This window comes from Heterocephalus glaber, unplaced genomic scaffold, assembly GCF_053883595.1.
Source record: "Heterocephalus glaber isolate CG9 unplaced genomic scaffold, H.glaber_assembly_v1.0 deba00000470, whole genome shotgun sequence".
Classification (NCBI taxonomy): domain Eukaryota; kingdom Metazoa; phylum Chordata; class Mammalia; order Rodentia; family Bathyergidae; genus Heterocephalus; species Heterocephalus glaber.
In genome coordinates, this window is record NW_028258145.1 from 9006381 (window position 1) to 9028618 (window position 22238).

The 22238-nt window shown below is 41.8% G+C and overlaps 1 long non-coding RNA gene and 1 pseudogene across 6 annotated transcripts in view; one reads left to right on the plus strand and one right to left on the minus strand.

Annotated features, from left to right (window-relative positions):
- Nucleotides 1-22238, minus strand: part of LOC101716704 (uncharacterized) — a 263276-nt gene that overhangs the window by 147621 nt on the left and 93417 nt on the right. The gene's annotated exons all lie outside the window — the stretch shown is intronic.
- Nucleotides 13474-14983, plus strand: LOC101716347 (ATP-dependent RNA helicase DDX3X pseudogene; annotated as a pseudogene).

The following is a 22238-nucleotide window of genomic DNA, read 5'->3' on the forward strand; positions in this document are numbered from 1 at the left end:
GTGAAAATACTGAACTAGTAAGTTCACTTTCACATGTCATGAAGCCAAGATAAACAGACTCGGGAAAAATTTGGCTCCTTATTCGGAGCAACATAGGTTTCCTCTCTACACCCTTAAGAGAAAGTGAGGCATGCATTAAGAAACAGTTTCGGGGGCAGATTAGTGCTGCAACTTGGGCTCTAATCTCAGGTAGGCTGAGAGGGGCCCCAGGGTCTGACAGATTTCTTGTTTTGTTTTGATTTGTTTTTTTTTTTAATATATATATTTATTGGTACATTTTAGGTATAAAATACATTTACATTTATCATTGGGTGTTTGTACCAGGACATGATGCATCTTAGTTTTTATTTTTCTCCCATTACCTGTGCACCCTTCACCCCCTCCACCCTTCCCTATCTACACAGAGTTTGATTCCATTTTTTTTTCCTCATAATTTTTTCTTTCTCTTCTTCCCTTTCCCCTTTCCCTTCCACCATCCCCAAACCCTTGGACCTTTTCTTATTTCAAATTATCAATTACTGATTTTAGTCATTTTCATCCTTATTTACACTTCCAATTTCTCACACTAGAGAAACTATTCGGTATTTACACATGTGTGTCCTATTTATTTCACTTAAGAGTATGGCCTCAATATGCATCCATTTAGCTATAAATGTCTCTAGTTTCTCATTCTTTATGGCTGAGTAGTACTCAATTTTATAAGAAAACCCACCTCTTCTTTATCCAGTTTCCAGTCGATAGGCACTTGGGCTGTTTCCAAGCTTTAGCTATTACAAATTGTGCCACTATAAACATAGGTGCACATATATCGCTGTGGTATAATTCTTTTAATTCTTTGGGGAAGATACCCAGCAGGGGAATAGCTGGGTCAAATGGGACCTGTAGTCCTAGTTCTTTGAGGTATCTCCATACTGATTTCCACAGTGGTTGCACCAATCTACATTCCCACCAACAATGGAGAAGGGTTCCTTTCTCTCCACACCCCCGCCAGCATTTGTTATTGGTTGATTTCTTGATAGCAGCCATTCTTTGTGGGGTGAGGTGGAATCTCAGTCTTGTTTCCATCTGCATCTCTCAAATGACCAGTGATGTTGAACATTTTTTTATATATTTACTTGCTGTTTTTACTTCTTTGTCTGAGAAATGTCTGTTCATTTCAGATGCCCATTTTTGAATTGGGTCTTTGAATTTGGGAGGTCTGATTTTTTTCAATTCTTTTTATATTCTTGATAGTAGACCTTTGTCTGAGCTACAGCTGCTAAATATTACTTCCCACATTGTAGGATGTCTCTTAGCTCTGTTGGTAGTTTCTCTTGCAGTGCAGAAGCTTTTTAATATGATGAGATCTCAGTTGTTGATTCTTTGTGCTAGCTCCTATGCTACTGAAGATTTGTTCACAAAGTCTTTTCCTATGCCAATGTCATCAAGAGTTCTGCCTAACTTATCTTCCAGCAAGTTTAGTGTTTCTGACTTAATATTTAGATCTTTAATCCACTTCCATCTTAGTTTAGTGCACGGTGATAGATATGGGTCTAGTTTTAATCTTTGGCAGGTTGAAATCCAGTTTTCCCAACACCATTTATTATGGTGGAGGCTATCTTTCCTCCAATGAGGGTGGTTGGCTCCTTTGTCAAAGATGAGGTGACTGAGTATGTCTGGAGTTGTTTCTGCATCTTCTAATCTATTCCACTGATCTTTGGGTCTGTTTCTTTGCCAGTTCCATGCTGTTTTTATCACAGTAGCTTTGTAGTATAGTTTCAAGTTGGGGATTGTGAGGCCCCCAGCCATGTCTCTGTTGACTAGAATTGTTTTTGCTATTCTAGGTTTCTTCTGTTTCCAAATGAATTTTTGGATTGTTTTCTCTAGGTCTGTGAAGTATATTGTCAGAATTTCAATTGGCATTGCATTGAATCTATAGAGGAGTTTTGGAAGTATGGCCATTTTCACTATATTGGTTCTTCCTACCCAGGAACAAGGGATATCTCTCCATTTTCTTATATCCTCTTCAATTTCCTTCTTCAGAGTGCTGTAGTTTTCAGTGTAGAGGTCTTTTGCTTCCTTTGTTAGGTTGATTCCTAGATATTTCATTTTTTTAGATGCTATTGTAAAAGGAATTATTTCCCGAATTTCTCTCTCAATGGGTCTGCTACTTGCATATAAAAAGGCTATTAGTTTTTGAGTGTTAACCTTGTATCCAGCTACTCTACTGAATCTGTCAATTAGGTCTAAAAGACTTTTGACTGAGTTTTTTGGGTCTTCTATGGAAAGTATCATATCATCAGCAAATAATGACAGTTTCACTTCTTCCTTTCCTATCTTTATTCCTTTTATTTCTTTCTCTTTTCTAATTACTATGGCTAATGTTTCCAGAACAATATTGAACTGGAGTGGTGAGAGTGGGCATCCTTGTCTTGTTCCTGATTTTAGTGTGAAAGCTTTAAGTTTTTGACCATTTAGTATGATGCTGGCTGTTGGTTTTTCATAGATAAGCTTAATCAGGTTGAGATAAAGACCTCCTATTCCAATTTTCTGTAGTGTTTTTATCATGAATGGGTGTTGGATTTTGTCAAATGCTTTTTCTGCATCTATTGAGATGATCATGTGGTTTTTGTCCTTGACTCTGTTAATATAGTGCATTACATTTATTGATTTATGAATGTTGAACCACCCTTGCATCCCTGGGATAAATCCGACTTGGTCAGGGTGTATGATCTTCTTGATGACCCTCTGTATTCTGTTTGCCAGTGTCTTGTTGAGGATTTTTGCATCTATGTTCATTAGGGAGATTGGTCTGTAGTTCTCTTTTTGGGTTGGGTCTTTCCCTGGTTTTGGAATCAAAGTAACACTTGCTTCCAGGAATGAATTTGGAAGCCTTGCTTCCCTTTCAATTTCCTTGATGAGTTTAAATAGTAATGGCAATAGTTCTTCTTTAAATGTCTTGTAGAATTCAGCAGTGAAGCCATCAGGACCTGGGCTTTTGTTTGTTGGTAAGATTTTTATTATATTTTCAATTTCACTCATTGTAATTGGGGTGTTTAGAATTTCTATATCTTCTTCTTTTAATTTTGGCAATTCATATGTATCTAGGAATCTGTCCATTTCTTCTATGTTTTCCATTTTACAGGTTCTCAAAGTAGGTATTGATGATTCTCTGGATTTCTGCTGGATTTGTTATCGCTTCGCCTTTTTCATTCTTAATTGCATGTATTTGTGCCTTTTCTTTCCTTTTTTTGATAAGGTTGGTTAAAGGTTTATCAATTTTATTTATTCTTTCAAAAAACCAACTCTTTGATTCATTGATTTTTTTTGTATCATTTTCTTAGTCTCCATTGCATTGATTTCTGCTTGGGTCTTTATCATTTCCTTTCTTGTATGAGCTTTGGGTTTGTTATGCTAGTCTATTTCTAGGAGCTTGAGGTTATGCATTAAGTTATTTAACTGAGTTCTCTCTGTTGTCCTAATATGGGCATTCACTGCTATGAATTTCCCGTGTAGAACTGCTTTCATTGTGACCCACAGATTCCTGTATGTTGTACTGGCATTTTCATTTACTTGTAGAAACTGTCTAATTTCTTCTTTAATTTCCTCTGTGACCCATTGGTTGTTCAGGAGGGTGTTGTTCAATTTCCATGTGTTTGTGGGTGTTTTGCGGTTTCTTATGTTATTGATCTCCAATTGTATTGCATTATGGTCTGATAATATACAGGGGATAACTTCAATTCTTTTACATTTACTTAGATATGTCCTATGGGTTAGCATGTGATTATTTTGGAGAATGACCTGTGTGCAGCTGAAAAGAATGTGTATTCTGATTTTGTGAGGTGGAGCACTCTGTAAACATCTATTAAGTCCATTTGTTCAATAGCTTTGTTTAGTTCTAGAATTTCATTGTTAATTTTTTTCCTAGTTGATCTGTCTATTTGTGATAGAGGGGTGTTGAGGTCCCCCACTACAACTGTATTAGTGCTTATTTGGTTTTTCATGTCCATTAACATTTGTTTTGTATAGTTGGGGACATTTGTATTTGATGCATATATATTTAGGATTGTCATCTCTTCCTCTTGGATTGTTCCTTTCACAAGGATGTACTGACCATCTTTGTCTCTCTTGATTAGTTTTGGTTTGAAATCTACTTTGTCTGAAAATAAGACTGCTATGCCTGCTTTTTTCTGGGTTCCTGTTGCATGGAGAACTGTTTTCCATCCTTTTACTTTCAGTCTATGGATTTCCTTTTGAGTTAGGTGTGTTTCTTGTATACAGCATATTGCTGGGTTTTGCTTCTTAATCCATTCTGCCAGTCTCTTTCTTTTGATTGTTGAATTGAGGCCATTAGCATTGATGCTTATAATTGACAGATATTGACTCATCCTTGTCATGATGTTTTACTGTTGTTGGCTCTTTTCTTATTTTCCCCCCTTTCGCTTTAGTGTCTTACCTTGCATGGTGCCTTCTCTCTGCTGGGCCTCCTGGAGTTGTGACCTTCATTGTCTTTTTCTAGGATATTGCTTAAAATTGTTTGGAGTGCTGGTTTGGTGTTCATGAAATTTCTCAGGTGTTCTTTGTCATGGAAGTATCTAATTTCCCCATCAATTTTGAAAGATAATTTTGCCAGATACAACAGTCTAGGTTGGAAGTTTTTTTCTTTTAGGGCTTGAAATACTTCACTCCAGGCTCTCCTTGATTTGGGGGTTTGTGTTGAGAAATCTGCCGTGATTCTGATGAGCTTTCCTTTGTAGGTGATTTGTTTCTTTTCTCTAACTGCCTGTAGAATTTTGTTCCTCTTTCGGGTTCCTGGGATCTTGACTATTATATATCTAGGTATAGATTTTTTTTGGTCATAGCTGGATGGAGTTCTATATGCCTCACTTCTCTGTACGTCCACTCTCTACCTCTGTCTGGGAAGTTATTTACTATTATTTCTGTGAACAGTTTTTTTATGTCTGTTGTACTTTCTCTTGTTTTTTCATGGACTCCTATGAGTCTTATGTTATTCTTCTTTGCATATCTAGCAGCTGTTGCATTGATTTCTCATGGTCCTTCACTATATTTAAGAAATCTCTGTTTTCATGGTCCTTAACTGCAAACTTGTCTTCTATATCTGATATTGTCTTCAGATTCTCTTAGTCTGCTCTGCATGCTTTCAATGGAGTTTTTAATCTCCTGAATATCTGTTTGAATCCGTTTCATGGATTCCATTTCTTTCTTATGTTGAGCGATCATGTTTTCCATTTCTTTCTTATCCTGGGCATTTATGGCTTCCAGCATGTTTCTGATCTCATCTATTTTCTTATCTGTTTCTGCTCTAGAGCTCCTAATCATGTCTTTTACTCTGCTCACCATGTCCATATTTATCTGGGAGATTATTTCTGTTTTGAAATTTTCTAGAGCCTCATGCATCTGCTTTGTTACTTCCTGTGCTATCAGTTCAGGGTGTCCAAGTGGTTGCTTATCAGACTTTTCTACCTCATTTCCCCCAGAATTTCCTTTTTGTGGCATGGAAGCCTGCGTTTGTGCCTTGCTTAAGTATCTTCTCATTTTTGTTTTTGGTACTGTCCTTGATTTAATTCCTGGGTTGATATTTCAAGATTGCTTAATTTAGGTATCTTTGTTGCTTGTGTTTAAAACCTTTGTGGAATGATTGCTTTTCAGAGGTGTCTTCTAGACATGGCTTGTGTTTGGGTTTTGAGACTCTAATGACTCTGAGGCTATTATATTTTTCTTATACCAGGAAGGAAAACTAATTAGATCAATCATAACATGTTAGCCCCAATGATATAGTCAGCAATACCATAGCATCAAGCACAGCTTAGAAAATGACAATTTGTGGTAGTTATTTTTTTTTCACTTTATTAAATTCTTTTATTGGTACATTGTAGGTATACAACACAATTATATTTCTCATTGGGAATTGTACCTTTACATAATGAATCTTGGTTCTTATTTTTTCCCCATTCCTAGCCCTCCCTTCACCCCCTCCACCTTTCCCTATTTACAAAGACTTTATTTCCATTTTTTCATTTTTCATCATTTTTCCTTTCCCTTCTTTCCTTTCCCCTGCCCCTCCCATTACCCCTACCCCTTTGGACCTTTTCTTCCTATTTTGCATTATCAATTATTCATTCTAATCCTTGGTACATTTTAGGTATACAATATAATGACATTCATCATTGGAAATTTGCACCTTTACATAATCTCTCTTGGCTCTTATTTTTCACCCTTGCCCTGACCTCCCTTCAACCCCTCCATTCCTCCCTATTTACAAAGATTTTGTTCCTATTTTTCCATTTTCTCATATTAATCCCATTCCCTTCTATCCTTTCCCCTAGCCCTCCCACTTCCTTCCCCTTTGCCCCTTTTCTTCCTATTTCACATTACCTATTAATCTATCACTTTTAACTATATGAGTTAAATTCAAACCAAGGACCAACCCTATGTAAGTTTATAATGAATAAACTCTTCAATATAGCATCTTTCCCCTTTGAGGTGGGGAGCTAAAAGGAGTTGGGGAGGGAGGGACAGATAGAAAGAACAGGTAAGATTAGTGGTGAGGCCAGAAGACACAGAAAGATGACACAAACTCTAAGAAGTTGTTAAAGGCAAGAGAAAATGGCAGAATGAAAGAACAAAGATGTGAATAGAATCACCTAACAGCAACAGGGAGGCTAGATACTGAATTTACTTTCCTTTAAACCTAATGATAATCAAGAGAAGGAAAAAGAGAAGAAAAGGACAGTAAGGGAGAAATCCGACTTCAGTGCAGAAAGGAACAAATGGGGAGATGAGGGGCAATGTGGGACAGTGAGAGAATGAGAGAGAAAGAAAAGATAAAAGAAAGAAAAGTAAAACTCTGAAGAGTAGAAAAAAAGTAAAAATTCAGAATTAAAATTAAGAAAAAAAATTTTTTTTTCCTTTTTGCAAATAGCAATAGAAATTATGGGCCTCCTTCAGGGTATGTCTCTGTTGTCACAGCAGGCAACGTAGGAATCTCTGTGCATATACAAGTCAATGAGTCTCAGCAAGCCATCAGCACACCAAGTACAGTGGTCTGATATGCCTTTATTGTAGAGGTTCTCTTTACTTTTCTGCTGAGCTTCAGTTTTCTTGCAGAAGCCTGAGAAGCTCTCTTTCTATTACTGACTTCTGCTCTATCTTGTGGCGCTCAGGACAAGGGTCTTTATAATCTCCTGTGCCTCTGTAGTGTGGGACCAGGTAGCAGAAAAGCCAGAAGGTAGGCGGTGCACCGAGGCGGGGGGTGGGGGGTGGGGAGGGTGGTGACTGAGCGTTGTAGGCACCTGTGAGGCAAAGCGGACCTCACCGTTCTGTGGGCGTGGCCCCGGACGGCCTCAGGAACTTCAAGCTGCTTGACTTGTCTCACCTGGGCTGGTCGCTGGTCGCTGCAGCTTTGAGAGGGTCGGGTGGGGGTGGCTTGATTTGTTTTTTGAGACAGAGTCTTGTTATGTAGCTCAGGCTGGCCTTGAACTCATGATAATCCTCCTGACTCAGACCTCCGAGTACTGGTACTCAGATTTCAAAGGTGTTTCAAAGCTAACACTGCAGTGGGTTTCTAGTCAGGCTGGGTAGCACACAGTCCTGTAAGAAAATGGTCTGGTACCTCAGGAACCCCCACAAAGCAGCTTTCAGGGTGGGAAGGAGAGTCAAGAACAGAGCCATTGTCTCTCTCTTGGAAAGGAGAGGAGTTGGGGCTGCACCCTGTGGCTCTCTGGAGCCAGGGTGGAAACTCGAGCCCTCAGCTCAGAACCACAGCCCACAGCTGACTGCAAGGTCACATTTGCCACAAGCCGAGCCTGACCTGGGCCTGTTGTCCTATTCTGTTGGCCTAGGGCTTTGGAGCACTCAATCTGCTTTATTTGTGTGACTTTCATTTTCCACACCTAGCTCAGACTTCATTGGATGAGACTAAGCAGGCTGCGGTGGACTACAAAGTGTAGTTGAAAACTATGGTGGATGTTCAATTTTTTTAAAATTTATTACAGTAAAAGCTATACATCCTCCCTCAAAGTCTTCCCTTCCCTTCAAACACACTGATCCCATCATCACTGCCACTTTCTGCGGCAGCCCTGGAGTCCTCTTTCCTAAATGTCTTTAGTTGCACTGACCTGGCTGCCTCCATGTCCTGAATGGATTAAAAACATTTCCCTTTCACCATCATTTTGACTTTGGGGAAGATTCAGCAGTCACATTGTGCCATATCTGGTGAATAAGCCAGATGAGGACCCAGCATTATGTTTTATGAGCTTGCCTTTCTGTTGGATGTCACTCAGCAGCAGCATTCACTGTATTTTTTATCACACATGGTAAAGACTGTGAGCTGGGCCACCAGTTCTGGGAGAGCTCCACTCTCTCCTGAGTCCTGTCCTGCGAAGGCCACTCAGCCACATACAGGAGCCTAGCAGGAACGGCACCCCTTAGAGCACAAGCAGGCAGCTGTACCAGGTATGACAGCTGCCTGAGGTGTCCTACAGCTCCCATGACCTCCTCCTTGGTTCAATTCCACAGGCCCAGTCCACACTTCGAAGGGTTGTATGACTTCCCCCTTCACCCTGGCCATCCTGGGAGTCAACTGGTGGACAATGGAAACTTTTAACAATTCTCCACTGCCAGCAACTTCTCCTGCGCCGCATTAGGACACCTCCGAAAGGTCCATGGTGGTGAAGGGGGCAGGAAATAACTGGGGAGGCTGAAAGCATAGGCTGAGAGCATCACCGAATAGTGCTGCACAGCACAGAGACACTGACCAGCTGACCAGTCACCCAGCCAGGGAGCAGGGTGGAGCAGGGCAAGGAACCCAGAGAGTCAACTTCAGATCCACAGCTCTCTGTACTACACTTCATCAATCAGACAAGATAATATGAAGGAATGTGAGCTTCACATCTGCAAGCCCTCACCTGGGCATTCTGCAGTTCCAAATCAACTTGCTTAAAAAGGCTGAAATGTTCCATTCATCTGAAATCTTCAGGTAATTAAGAAAAGCAGAACTGAGCTGACTGAACTGACTCATCTACACAAGTGCTGCGAGCTCGCTCTTTGCGGCTGTTGATGCTGTGGTCTCCGCTCTCAGGTCCTTCACTCCTCCCTCACAGCAGTTAAGCCCTACACTCACTGTTGACAATGCTGGACCACTGGACTGGAAGCAGCTTGCAGACAGCTCCATTCCCAGACAGCCAGGAGGGACCAGCTCACCTTCCAGGGCATCACAAGATCCCTGTTTTCTTATTTGCTCTAAACCAAAGTGTGGGACCAAAGAACATTGGCTAATATTTTTTCAGTGAATTCTCTTTGAAAATTTCTTATTTTATAAGAACAATTCTTACAGAAGAAAAATGTGCATGATTCCTTTCTCAAAAATAGAAGAGAATCCAGTAACAAAAATCTGTGTTTACTGAAATCTCACAGTGGCTGCCAGGCAGCAGTTTCCCCAGGTCCCTTCTGAGCTGCTTGTACTCTCTGGCCTCCAACCCTCCTCTGTCTTCTCTGGTCTGCCCCAAACAAGGATCCCCTGGAAATCCAGTAGATTTCTCTCCTCACTGGATGTGAGCCTCTTGTTACCCACAGCCCCTGGTCCTGGCCCCCAGCCCCTATAGACACACACAGACACACATACACATGCACATACACACACACACACACACACACACACACAAACACACACATGCTTTTCAGCCAAGCCCAACCACCCAGCCATTCAGTTCCTGGTAAACACACCGCACTCAGTATCATTCCACCTCCAGCTCTCTGAACAACTCATATTCATCATCCAAGGCCAGGTGCCAATGCCAGCTTTGAGCCAGCACTGTGCCTCTGCTGGGCCCCCATAGTGACACACCCAAGCCAGATCATGCTTGGTGCATGCAGCATAGACACTGTGTGCAGACCTGGGTACGCTACTTCCATGCTGCTCACTGAGAGGGTCACCTGTGACTGAGTGATCCTAGACAGGCTTCATGTTGTAAGTGTGGTGGCAGGCACAAAGATGACTACCTTGGACCCCCCAGCCCTGGGAATGTGTACCTTTCTGTGGCCAAAGGCACATGGATCGTGGGACAGAGCTCCTCCTGGATTATTCCAATCATCCAGGGTCATCACAAGCATCCTTAAAGAGGGAGGCCAAAGGGTCACAGCCAGAGAATGAGAGGCGAGCAGGAAAGCAGAGGTCATGCACTGCGGGTCCAGTGAGGACCACTGCAGAAGCAGGGATGTGCTCCCTGAGAGCCTCGAGAGTGAGCTACCGCCCACATCCAGCCTCAGTCCTGCTAGACTCAACTGCTTTACATAAACAGCTCACCTGTTGCTGCAGCCTCGGAGACCAACACAGATGCCAAGAGGGGTTGTAACCACCTCTCGGTATTGGGCATTGAGTAGGAGCCCCAGCAACATCTGCCGACGTGAACCAAGGGGAGCACCCTGTGCCGCTGTGTACCCACCTCGCTGTAAGAGCTGACAGAAATTCCTGTGAACAAGATGGGCCTTCCGAAGGAAGATAGAGAATTGGAGCTGAAACTCACTCAGCGTTTACTAAGTGGTAAGTTAACAATATTTTCTCCTTTTTAACTCTTTAAATCCTCTTACCTTCCAGTCTACATGTTTCCGGGCATTTAGAGTTAGGGATTTTTGACTCACTAATAATGACAAAAAACCCTGAAACATTACACATCAACCACAAAGACTGTCCATGTCAAACTCAATTGGATACCTCTCAAATGAGTTCATGTCATTCTCCTAAAGACTGTTTTAGTTTGGGTGGTAATTAAGCATTGAAGCTTTGGTAAAATGGCACAATGTTCTGAAAGTTACAAATGGGTGGAAGCAAGAGTTCTACTGGATAGTAGTAATTCAAACCTTCAAACATTAACCAAGGTCCAGCATCTCTAAAACTTAACCTGAGTGCCATGCTGTCACTGAGAAACCCAACTGCAATTAAGCTTCATGGGAGAAAGAGCAGGAACAGAGACAGTAAGCTGTTCTGTAGTTTGCCAGAATTAGAATTACAAAATCATATAATAATCTCACATTTCCTGATCTGCAGAAGAATTACACTGTTTCCATATAGTGGTCTGGTCATTCCCTAGCATGGTCATCATACAGTGTCCACTCAATGTGACCACAAGGCACTTGGAGAGTTACGTGGATTTATTTCCTTTGTCCTCACTCGTGTGCAGCCCACTCTTACTAACTGTCAAAGGGAGGGCAGAGACAGATCAAAGGGATCAAAGTATATTGAGAGGAACCATCTTGGGGCCCGGGATCCAAGGCAGGCACCATCTACACTAATCCCAACTCATGCGTGTGGTGGATGAACCTGGCCCACATGTTAAAGGATTGGTCCCTAGCCCCCCACAGTACTGAACAGTTGTGTGAGGATCAGAAGGCAGGGTGTTGTGAGGTTCATAGGTCACTGGGAACAGGCATCAAAAGGGCCTTGGGGCCCTGGTCTGCTGTTTTCTTTCCACCCAGCCATGAGATGAACAGGCCTCTCTACCCCATGCCTCCACCCTGATATACTGCAATAGAACTGGTCAGCCACTCCCGTGAACCAAAGCTGACCTCTCTTTCTAAGCTGATTATCTCAGGTGTTTGCTACAGTCACAGAAAGCTGACTAAAACACCATCATTCCAAGACAGGTCACTGGGCCACAGCAGTGCTGTTCATCCTGTCCTGTCACTATGCACTGAGTGACAGGCGGTGATCACCTTCTTCCTCTTAGGCCCTGGGCTCAACCCTCAGGAGGCTTTTACAGGAGGCCATCATCATGATTCCAGAGCCGTGATCCAGGATAGCAGGGGCACCATGAAGGGTCCCAGAGGCTCATGCAGGGTCACAGGGCCTCTGGAAGCATCACAGGTTCCTGGAAGATGATGTCTAAGCTGAGACCTAGGGGGCAGAGTAGCTTGCAAGGCTGGGTGACTGTGGGGACAGGAAGAAGCCAGGGGTGAGAAATAGCGAGAAGGGAAAAAAGTAAAAGAAATGAGACTGCAGACATGGGTAGGGGTCAGACCACACCTCCATTCTGGGGAGACAGCCAGCGTTATCCTTCACTACACGACACTGTGTGGGGCCCAGACTTGCTTGTGAGTGTTATAAACATTCACTCCATTCTGCACGATGGCAAGTGGGGTAGAGGAGAGGAAGCCTTGGGAGGGAAGGAGATGCTTGATTAGCCATACCAAGAAGCCAGGTGGACTGAACCTGGCTTCAGCAAGTGTGAACTGACCTTCTAGATAGCTATGTGAGGAGAGGTGCAGCTCACAGTGAGCTCAGTCCAAGGTCTCATGCAGCTCACATTTACAGAACAAGGTAAGCATGGGCTTGTCACACATATACATCACTAAAAACCAAGGTGAATACAAGGAAATTGCTTAATACTCTGCCATGTGGAAGTATCCGAAATTTAGGTGTCTTTAGTTGTGCTGTTCTGGCTGCCTCAATGTCCTAAATTGATTCAAAATGCTTCCCTCTCATGGTCATTTCAACTTTGAGGAAGAGCCAGAAGTCACATGGTGCCAGATCCAGTGAATAATACAGATGAGGACATACTGTAATATTTTTATGAGCCTGCCTTTCAGTTAGATGGTACTCAGCAGCAGCATTCACCTAATTTTGATCCACCTGGTTATGACATGAAAGAGGACTTCTGGAACTGCTTCACAAAGTGGCAAGAATGATGGAATAAGTGTGTGCAAAGTGGGACATGGGGGTTAAGAGGCATTAATGACACAGTGTCTCTACCCCTTGTACCTCAGAAGAGACTTGCATTGTCTTACCTAGAATTACAACAGATAGATACCAATCAATCTCCCTTACACACTCTTGCTCCTCTTCAAACCCAAATGAAGCACCAGAGGCTTGGTCAGACTTGGGACAAAATTGGTAGACTCAGACTCACCCCCCCAAAAATACTAACTTGTCCACAGAGTGATCAAACCATTAAAACCTGCCTTGCTCATAAAATGAGTAAGTCACGGAGTATCTTGTGTTCTCCTAGCTTTAAAAATCCTACATACTCAAGTTCTGCATCATTGGTGTTTAAGCAGAAGTTTGTTGGTTTAGACCTGAACTCTTCTGTTAATCAGAGAGGGGCAGCAACTACAGCAAGCAAAGAACATTATATACCTCCTCATTTGAGAAACAGAGAGCCATCCAAAGGACTCTACAATAAGGAAAGTTCAGGATGGAGTTGCAGTAAAGACAAGGATGTGTATAACAGTTTTGGGTCTCATAATTCAAAAGGAAAGTCCAGTTACTTCAGTGATTGTGGAAGTGGAAGGGGAAGATTTGACGATTGTGGACAGAATGACTAAGATGGTATTGGCAGTCGTGACAGAACTGGCTTTAGCAAATTTGAACATAGTGGACATAGTCATTGGTGTGACAGATCAGATGAAGATGATTGGTCAAAACCACTTCCTCCAAGTGAATGCTTAGAACATGAACTTTTTCGGAAGGAAATACTGGGATTAACTTTGAGAAATATGACGATATACCAGTAGAGGCAACTGACAATAACTTTCCTCCACATATTGAAAATTTTAGCAATGTTAACATGGGAGAAATTATCATGGGAAACATTAAACTTACTCGTTATACTCGTCCTACTCCAGTGCAAGAAACATGCAATTCCTATTATCAAAGAAAAAAGAGACTTAATGGCTTGTGCTCAAACAGGATCTGGAAAAACTGCAGCATTTCTTCTGCCAATCCTAAGTCAAATATATACAGATGGTCCAGGAGAGGCTTTAAAGGCTGCAAAGGAAAATGGAAGGTATGGGCACCACAAACTATCCAATCTCCTTGGTGTTAGCCCCAACCGGAGAGTTGGCAGTGCAGATCTGCGAGGAAGCCAGAAAATTTTCATACCGATCTAGAGTTCGTCCTTGTGTAGTTTATGGTGGTGCTGATATTAGCCAGCAGATTCAAGACTTAGAACGTGGTTGCCACTTACTAGTTACCACTTGAGGACATCTGGAGGATATGCTGGAAAGAGGAAAAGCTGGATTAGACTTCTGCAAATACTTAGTGTTGAATGGACCTGACAGGATGCTGGATATGGGTTTGAACCTCAGATAAGGCATATAGTTGAAAAATATACTATGTCACCAAAGGGTGTTCATCACCCTATGATGTTTAGTGTTTCTTTTCCTAAGGAGATACAGATGCTTGTTTGTGACTTCTTAGATGAATATATCTTTCTGGCTGTAGGCAAAGTAGGCTCTACTTCTGAGAACATCACACAGAAAGTGGTTTGGGTGGAAGAGTTAGATAAATGGTCATTTCTACTTGATCTCTTGGGTGCAACAGGAAACGATTCACTGACTTTAGTGCTTGTGGAGACCAAAAAGGGTGCAGATTCTCTGGAGGATTCCTTATACTGCGAAGAGTATGCTTGTACCAGTGTTCATGGAGACTGATCACAAAGAGATCGAGAGGAAGCATTTCAGCAGTTCTGCTCAGGGAAAAGCCCAATTCTAGTGGCCACAGCTGTGGCAGCAAGAGGTCTAGACATTTCAAATGTGAAACATGTTATCAACTTTGATTTTCCAAGTGACACTGAAGAATACGTGCATTGCATTGGCTGTACAGGATGTGTAGGAAACCTTGGCCTTCCCACCTCATTCTTTAATGAAAGAAATGCAAACATTATAAAGGATTTATTAGATCTACTTATTGAAGCTAAACAAGAAATGCCAGCTTGGTTGGAAAATATGGCCTTTGAACACCATCACAAGGGTAGCAGTTGTGCACATCCTAAGAGATTCAGTGGAGGATTTGGTGCCAGAGACTATCGATAAAGTAGTGGTTCCAGCAGCTCGTGTTTTAGTAGTAATCGTGCAAGCAGTAGCTGCAGTGGTGGAGGTGGTCACAGCAATAACAGAGGGTTTGGTGGAGGTGGCTATGGAGGCTTCTACAATAGTGATGGATATGGTGGAAATTATAACTCCCAGGGGGCTGACTGGTGGGGCAACTGAATCTCCTTTACTACATTCATCATCTTTTCATACAAGATAAAATGGAAACCACATGTAACTTAGCCAGATTATAATATGTAGCTTCAAGAACTTGCAGTACATTACCAGCTGTGATTCTCCTGAAAATTCCAAGAGAGCTCAAAGTCACAGGAAGAAATCTACAAAACAACTACATCCCTATTCAGAAGTTGAAGATTTAGTTGCTACAGTATGGATTAACTTGCCCTGCTTAGTCCCACCCAAAACTTCATTTATAATTCTGTAGACTGAGGATCATTTGTTTGTTAATGTACTGTGACTTTAACAGCTTATTATTTTGAAGTCCTGTTGGCTCAGTAATGCTCAAAATATCAATTGTTTGGTCAAAATAAATATACTGAACTTGGGCTACAATTAAACCTTGGCACACAGGTGTGATTCTATTTAGCAGGAATAATTAATTCATCAATAAATATAAGGGAAAAAATAGTGCAGTAGCCTGTGTTAGGAGTTTGGTACTTGTAGACCCTGCTGGGAAGGAGGACACCTTAAAATTATTTTCTAATATGGCAAACTACTAAAGTTCTGACTTGCTCACTCTATCCTGGATAGGCACTTCGAACCTTAAACTATAAGAGCCATTCTAGTCATGAAGTGTGATGTGTGAACACAGCTGTAATATTTTTTGAAAGCACTCTTTAAAGTTAATGCAGGTAAATACAGCAATTCCCTGTTTAATATTTAGGCTGTTTACTAATTTTAAGTTAGGAATCTGTGGGTATACTATTTACAGGAAAAGTTTAAAGACCTGATAAAGTGTTGGGGAGGATGTATTTAATTAGATCCTTTAATGCCTGCCATAAATCAATTTGAAATGTTAGAATGGCTATCCATAGGAATGACCAATCTTTTATAGGCCTTACTAGATTCTGGTCTTCACTGGATGCAGCATTGTTGTGCTTTGGACAAGAGAGTATGGACTGAGAGGTTTATGCAGCAGGCTTTATTTTAATGCAGATTCACATTGCTTCATTACAGCTGCATTGAAAGGTTAAAATGGCTTAGACTTGGGAGATTTTGTAAACGTAAGGGTAAGGAATTGAGATCTCACAGGTTGGAGATATACACTAAACTGCACAAGGTGTCAGTTCTTAACAGTGCAGTTTTAGTGTATTTTAGTTGCATAGGTTTCCATTGTAGTTATAGTCTCTGTGCTAAATTTGTCCAAAGATGACTGTCCACTACTAAAAAGGAAATGTCTCTCCACTTGGGATGTTATGGCAAGAATGCAATCTTTAAAAATCTTTAGAGTGGCATAAGTTGGCAAAAATTTCTTATAACGTGCAATAGATTTTCAAGTGTATTGTGCCTTGTTCTAAACTTTATTAAAGTAGGTGCACTTGACAGTATTGAGGTCATGTGTTATGGTGCTATTTCAATTAGTGTAAGTTTAGACTCTTAGATACACATTTTGCCCATAATTTTTTACAAAGTACTTATTTTATTGCACATTCGGAGAGAAATATATATATATGTATATGTATGTCTTTTGTATGAGTCCTGAAAGTTTCCAATCTTATTTTGTCTCTTGATTGTTGAATAGAGTTTGCAAAGAACTACTTGCTAAAATTGTACTCAGGACCATGAATGACAGCTAAGAAAACTATTTGCACATGACAGACCTTAGATACTTTTTGCTGCTAGTTTGTATAATATTCATTGAACATTTTGACAAATATTTATTTTTGTAAGCCTAAAAGTGATTGTTTGAAAGCTTATAGAAACTTGACCAAAAGACAATACAGAAACACTGGCACTTGAATGTTGAATGTCACCATATATGGAATAATTCAGGGTAGTGTGAGCTGTTAATGTTAAGTCCTATTACAGTCGAATTACTGGCATTGGAGATAGAATTTTCTAATAAAATTTAAGACAAATTACAACTTGAAATTGATATATGCCAAGGGTTTGCTATACTTGTCTTTTAAGATAATTAATGAAAACACTTCTAAAATGATAGAAAGCATCCACATTCTCAAAGTTTCTCTGAGTTTTGTTTAGTTGTGTGTTTGATTTTGTTTTCAGTGATTGTCTGGCATATTTGCAATCTTCAAACATGTGGTTATCTTTGTGTATTGCCATAATCAGAGACTTTTACATTCAGCAATATTAGCCAGCAATATTTTCAGTAAATAATAGGTTTAACTTGCTGACTGTAAACACTGAACCTCAAGTCACTGTAAGTTTAATTGCTTATTGTATTAGTTTTAGATGGTAGCATTGCATGTGCTGTTTGTTCTGATTTTACTAAAATAAAAATTTGAAGTCTTAAAAAAAGAATCCTTACATACTCATTTCTCTTCTCAGATCATTCAGCTTTCATGTGTTTATTTAATAATCTGAATATTGATATAAATTACTCAGGTTCTTAGTGAAGAGCAGGAAATTGGATGCTATAAATAATTGCTTTAACAATCCACTTCTTGATATAAACACAACTGTTTCACATGCAGCTTTATGGAAACAAAAGCCCACCACAGTAGAAATATCTGTATACACCGAGACCCTGCCCTGGAATCCAGGCTGCTCACTGCCTGAGCAAATCCGTCCTGAACTCTTCCACCTCGTCATCTCACTGCTAAATTGGTTAATCACTCATCTCGACTATAGCCAAAGCTTCCAAATCACCTGGCTTCCTACGACCACACAGGACGTCACCCTAGGCCGACGTGTCTTTCCCAGACAGAGCTAAGGCCTGGATGTGTTTGGCCCCCAGTGTCATGGGTCCAAGCTTTGTCCCAATGGTGGTGGTGCAGGAGTTGATGGAACCTCCTTAGCGGGCATCCTGAGGTTCCTGGGGACACTGTCTCCTGCAGGTAGCTGTTATAAAAGCCTGCATCTGACAACTGGATCTCTGGCATCCTGTTTCGAAATGCGGCTCTTCTGAGTTCCTGCCATTGCCTACAGACCCCAGGCCACAACCAGCACTATGCTGTTTAGACTTTCAGCCTCCACAGCGGTGCACTCAGTAACCCTCTTTCCTTTACACTTCGTTTCTTTTTAAAGTTAGCCTCTCAGGTGTTTTCATTACAGCAATGAAAACAGACTAATACTGGTGGCCTAGAAATTGTCATTGAAAACCACGTTTGAAGCACTTTGAAAGTAGGCTTGAGCTTGGAACAAGGTAAGCATGACTTTGTCACATAAATATATTGTTACAAATGAAGGTGAATGTAAGGGAATTGCTCAAATACTCAGCCACGTGAGATATCAGGAATTTAAGTGTCTTTAGTTTCACTATCATAGCATAAACCCAGCTTCCAAAGAAGACTAAATAGAAATTCCATCAGAACCATTGTGGACTTTATCATCATAGCTTACATTATTTTTTCTAACTACTGCCAAGCTTTGTAAAAAGCCCTCCATTGCTCCACCTTATTAAGCCATAAAGTTTAATACCAAATAGAAAAATGCATAGCATCTGTCTACAAAACACCCAAATATTGCTTTTTCTCTGTATTCAACACTATTCAATATCAGACAAAGATTACTGACATGATCATGCTGAAGCATGAATCTGTGTATTCAAACATCTCTTTGGACTACACTATGTCAATCAAATATGATGCATCCAAATATAGCTCCTAAGACAATGTGAAAAATGCAAAAATACATGGAGTATTTTTTCTTTATGTTAAAATGTCTTAATTTTTTTTTTGAGCACTTAAAAGGCTTTGGTACACCTTGGCAGTTCTTGCAAACCCTGGACAAATTAGTGGGAGCCAATCTGAAGTCAGCAACACCTTCCCCTCCATGGTGCACCCCGATCCTGATCCTACCCTCCTGCCCCTGTGGGGTGCCCAGGTAACCACCATCAGCTGTGGGAACTCTGCAAGCTGCTACCAACCTTGGAACATGGTCATCGCTTGCAGAACCCATACTGTGTGCAGTATGTGTAAACATCATCCTGTGTCATCTACAAATGCACAAGCGGATGGGGTCAGTGTCATGGTGCTGCTGCATAGTGGAGGGAATTGAGGTCAGACCCTGTCAGAGCACAGATTGAGTCCATGGAACTTCACCTGCCCAGGGTCCTGAGGCCAGGCACCTTGTGATGGCACTGGTAGCTTATGTCTTGCTACACCATTCCCTCCACCATTTCTGGTGCAGCAAGAGCCCATGACCAGATGTCAGTACCATGCTCCTGGACTTTCCAGGCCTCAGAACTACAAGCCAAGTAAATTTCTCTTCTTTACCAGTTACTCAGTCTCAGGTGTTTTGTTTTAGTGGCAGAAAATGGACTAAGATGGGGGCTCAGTTTCTTCCACCCAGTTTCCCCAAGGTCACCCGGTACCACCTACATCTGCTTACTGCAAGCCACCTTAAGGTATTCTGTATTCTGGAACTAAGAACAAGGCTGTGTGCTAGAACCCAGCCCTACAATTGTCTCCCAGCACTGCCACCTGCATCCCTTTGGCAAGAACATAGAGTCACACCTGCAAGGTGCTCCTGAAATGCAGTCCCCGGCTACAAGGCCACATGCTGGGCCACAGCCAGGTGATTCCTTGGAGAGTGTGGGAAATGGATTTGGTGGACAGGCAGCCATCTGCACCCTGGGATATATCCATGGTTCCACACCACAGAACAGAAACAGTGACTCAAGGAGAAAAGAAAACCTCATGAATTCAAATGGGCAATAAGCAAAGTACTCAGGAAGCTATGTGCCAAATGGGAGCCTGAGTTCTTCACATATTTTCTTCAGGTTTCTGCTTTTCTTAGAATGAGTTTTTGAGGATGAAATGACACAGCACCTTCACAAGCAAAAGAGAGTTCTAAGGGATAAGGAAAATATTTCTGCATGCCACAGAGGGTCAAGGACGTGCCCGGGATGCCTCCAAATTGGAAAGTGATGCCGAGTTGGAAATCAAAACAAAATCTAAGACTCTCCAAGGCAAAACAGAAGGGCCTTAGACACACATATGGTTTCCATGTCTCGCTAAAAGAGCTGGATCTGAACGGCGTTTCGGAGCACATATGCAGTTTCATAAATAGCATTAGGTACATCAGGATGCCTTCCAGCCCAGAAGGTTACCAGTGTCCTTTGCACAACTCGAGATCCCCTTTTCTGAAATCCAGTCTTTGCAGAGCCTACCGGCTGGTGTTGGGTCCTCAAAAAACCTGGTTTTCACACGTGTTGGGGAAGCTTTGGAGGCATGCTTTGAGAGAAGTCTAATGAGAATGCCAGAATTTTCATTTTGGGGTAAAAGGTATAAACCAAGCCATCCATAATTTTAACATTTGGAAAGTATCTCAACAAGATGAATTTGGGGGATTGACCTTTCAATAAAATTTATGTTCTGTCACTAGACCAATCAGGTGATAACCACAGTTAAAACATGGACATTTATATGATCAGGAAGAATTTGCAGAATCTAGAGGTGTAACTCTTTCAAATTCTTTTTTCAGAACATTGTACCTGCCTGCTCTAAGGACTATAATTTTGAAAATACAAAAGAAAATTCAAAAATTCTGAATCTGAAGCAAGAATCTAATTGTCCCTACTTACTCCAGATTTACTAAGTCAGGGGTCAACACACACAGGGAAAGCTCCAGTGGAGGAAATGTTACCTCCTGCTACTTCATTTCCCAGGATGTACTGATTCACATATTACCTTTCCCTAATCCCCTCCGTGAAGTGGGAACATTAGAATAGTTCATTTTCCAATTATACACGTATTGGGATTGGCTGATTTTTTGCCCAAACTCATAATATAATTCTAATTGCTATGGATCTAGAGAATAAAAGGGGGGAGGAGGGAAGCCACAATGATTGTTTGTCCTTTAAATTGGTTCATTGATCCAAATGTTATCATTTTAATAGATTCCTACCCAGCCAGAAATACATAAATACAATAGTGACTAAATCATTCATGAAAAAGTATTCCATCTGATAGTTCTCAAAATAACCATACCAGCTGTACAAAAGCCAAAGTTCTCCATGAATTCCCAACCCTCTCCTTTGCTTGAGGTAAGAGTTACTGTGCTTCCGTGGGAGGAGGCTGGGAGTTTGTCCGGGCCAGCCCTGTGGTCCCGAGTCTGTGTGTTCCATGTGACACTGAAATGGCACAATCGCCAGGAGAATGTGGAGCCCTGGATCCCGAGCCCACTGAGGTGGGGTTCAGGGTGCACGGTGTGACTTGGCCTCTACTTGTCTTCCTGAGGAGCACAGCTCCTATGACTTAGCAGGAACCTTAACTCACCTTCCTGTGTGCATTGGGTGGAAAGAAGGCTCGAACAGGAGACCCAGCTGCCCCTGTCTACAGTGCTGTTTCCTTGACACACAGCTTCTGCCCAACTCTTCTCCACAGCCAGAAGCGATAAAGCTGGTTATGGGACCCTGAGACCACACAATCAACTCTAGAATGACTGTCATTTCCAATGAGGCAATGGAAAAGCTGGTTGCAGGGCCATCACAGAGCTTCAGCCAGCACAAGGTGTTATGCAGGAAGAGCAGATTCCTGGGGACAGACCCACACCCAGGCCACCTGCTATTCTTACTGGGGCAGTGGGACTCTAGCTGGAGACCATCAGAGGAAGCAAAGGGAAGGTTGCATTTGCTCCATCCCTCCCTCCTCTGGCCACTCCATCTGCCAGAGATGCCCCTGAGGCTCCGTGGGGAGGTGGCAGGGAGGAGGAGGTCAAAGCACACCTGTCCTCCCTGCGTGCTGTCATCTTTAAGGATGACACCCTAAGGCCACATTAAGAAGGTGGCAGTTGGCTAGACAAGACCTCTGTGTCCTTGGTTGGTAGTGTTGGGAAGAAGGGCTTTTGTTTATTGTTTTTGCTTTCTGCAGTACTGGGGATTGAATGCATAGCCTTTGCTCCAGGACACATTCCCAGCCTGTCTTTCTTTTTCTTTTTCTCTCTTTCTCTCTTTCTTTCTTTCTTTCTTTCATTCTTTCTGCTTTGTTTTCAAGATAAGATCTCCCTAAATCATCAGGTTGCCCAAGTTTGGCTCAAAATTATAATCTTCCTCTCTCAGCCTCTCAGAGTGCTGGGATTACAGGTGTGTGCCACCACATCCAGCAGTTTTCTTTTAATGAAGTCCAGGTCACCCTCTTCTACCCCAGTGTTGGCTTTGTGCTTCCTTCCATATGGATGAATTTTCCAGAAGCAACACAGATCCTACAGAGAATCTGGGTTTCTCACAAGCACTTCCACAGTGGTTTGGATGTGTCAAGAGCCTCCTGGATGCAAAGACCCTGTTCTGGGGC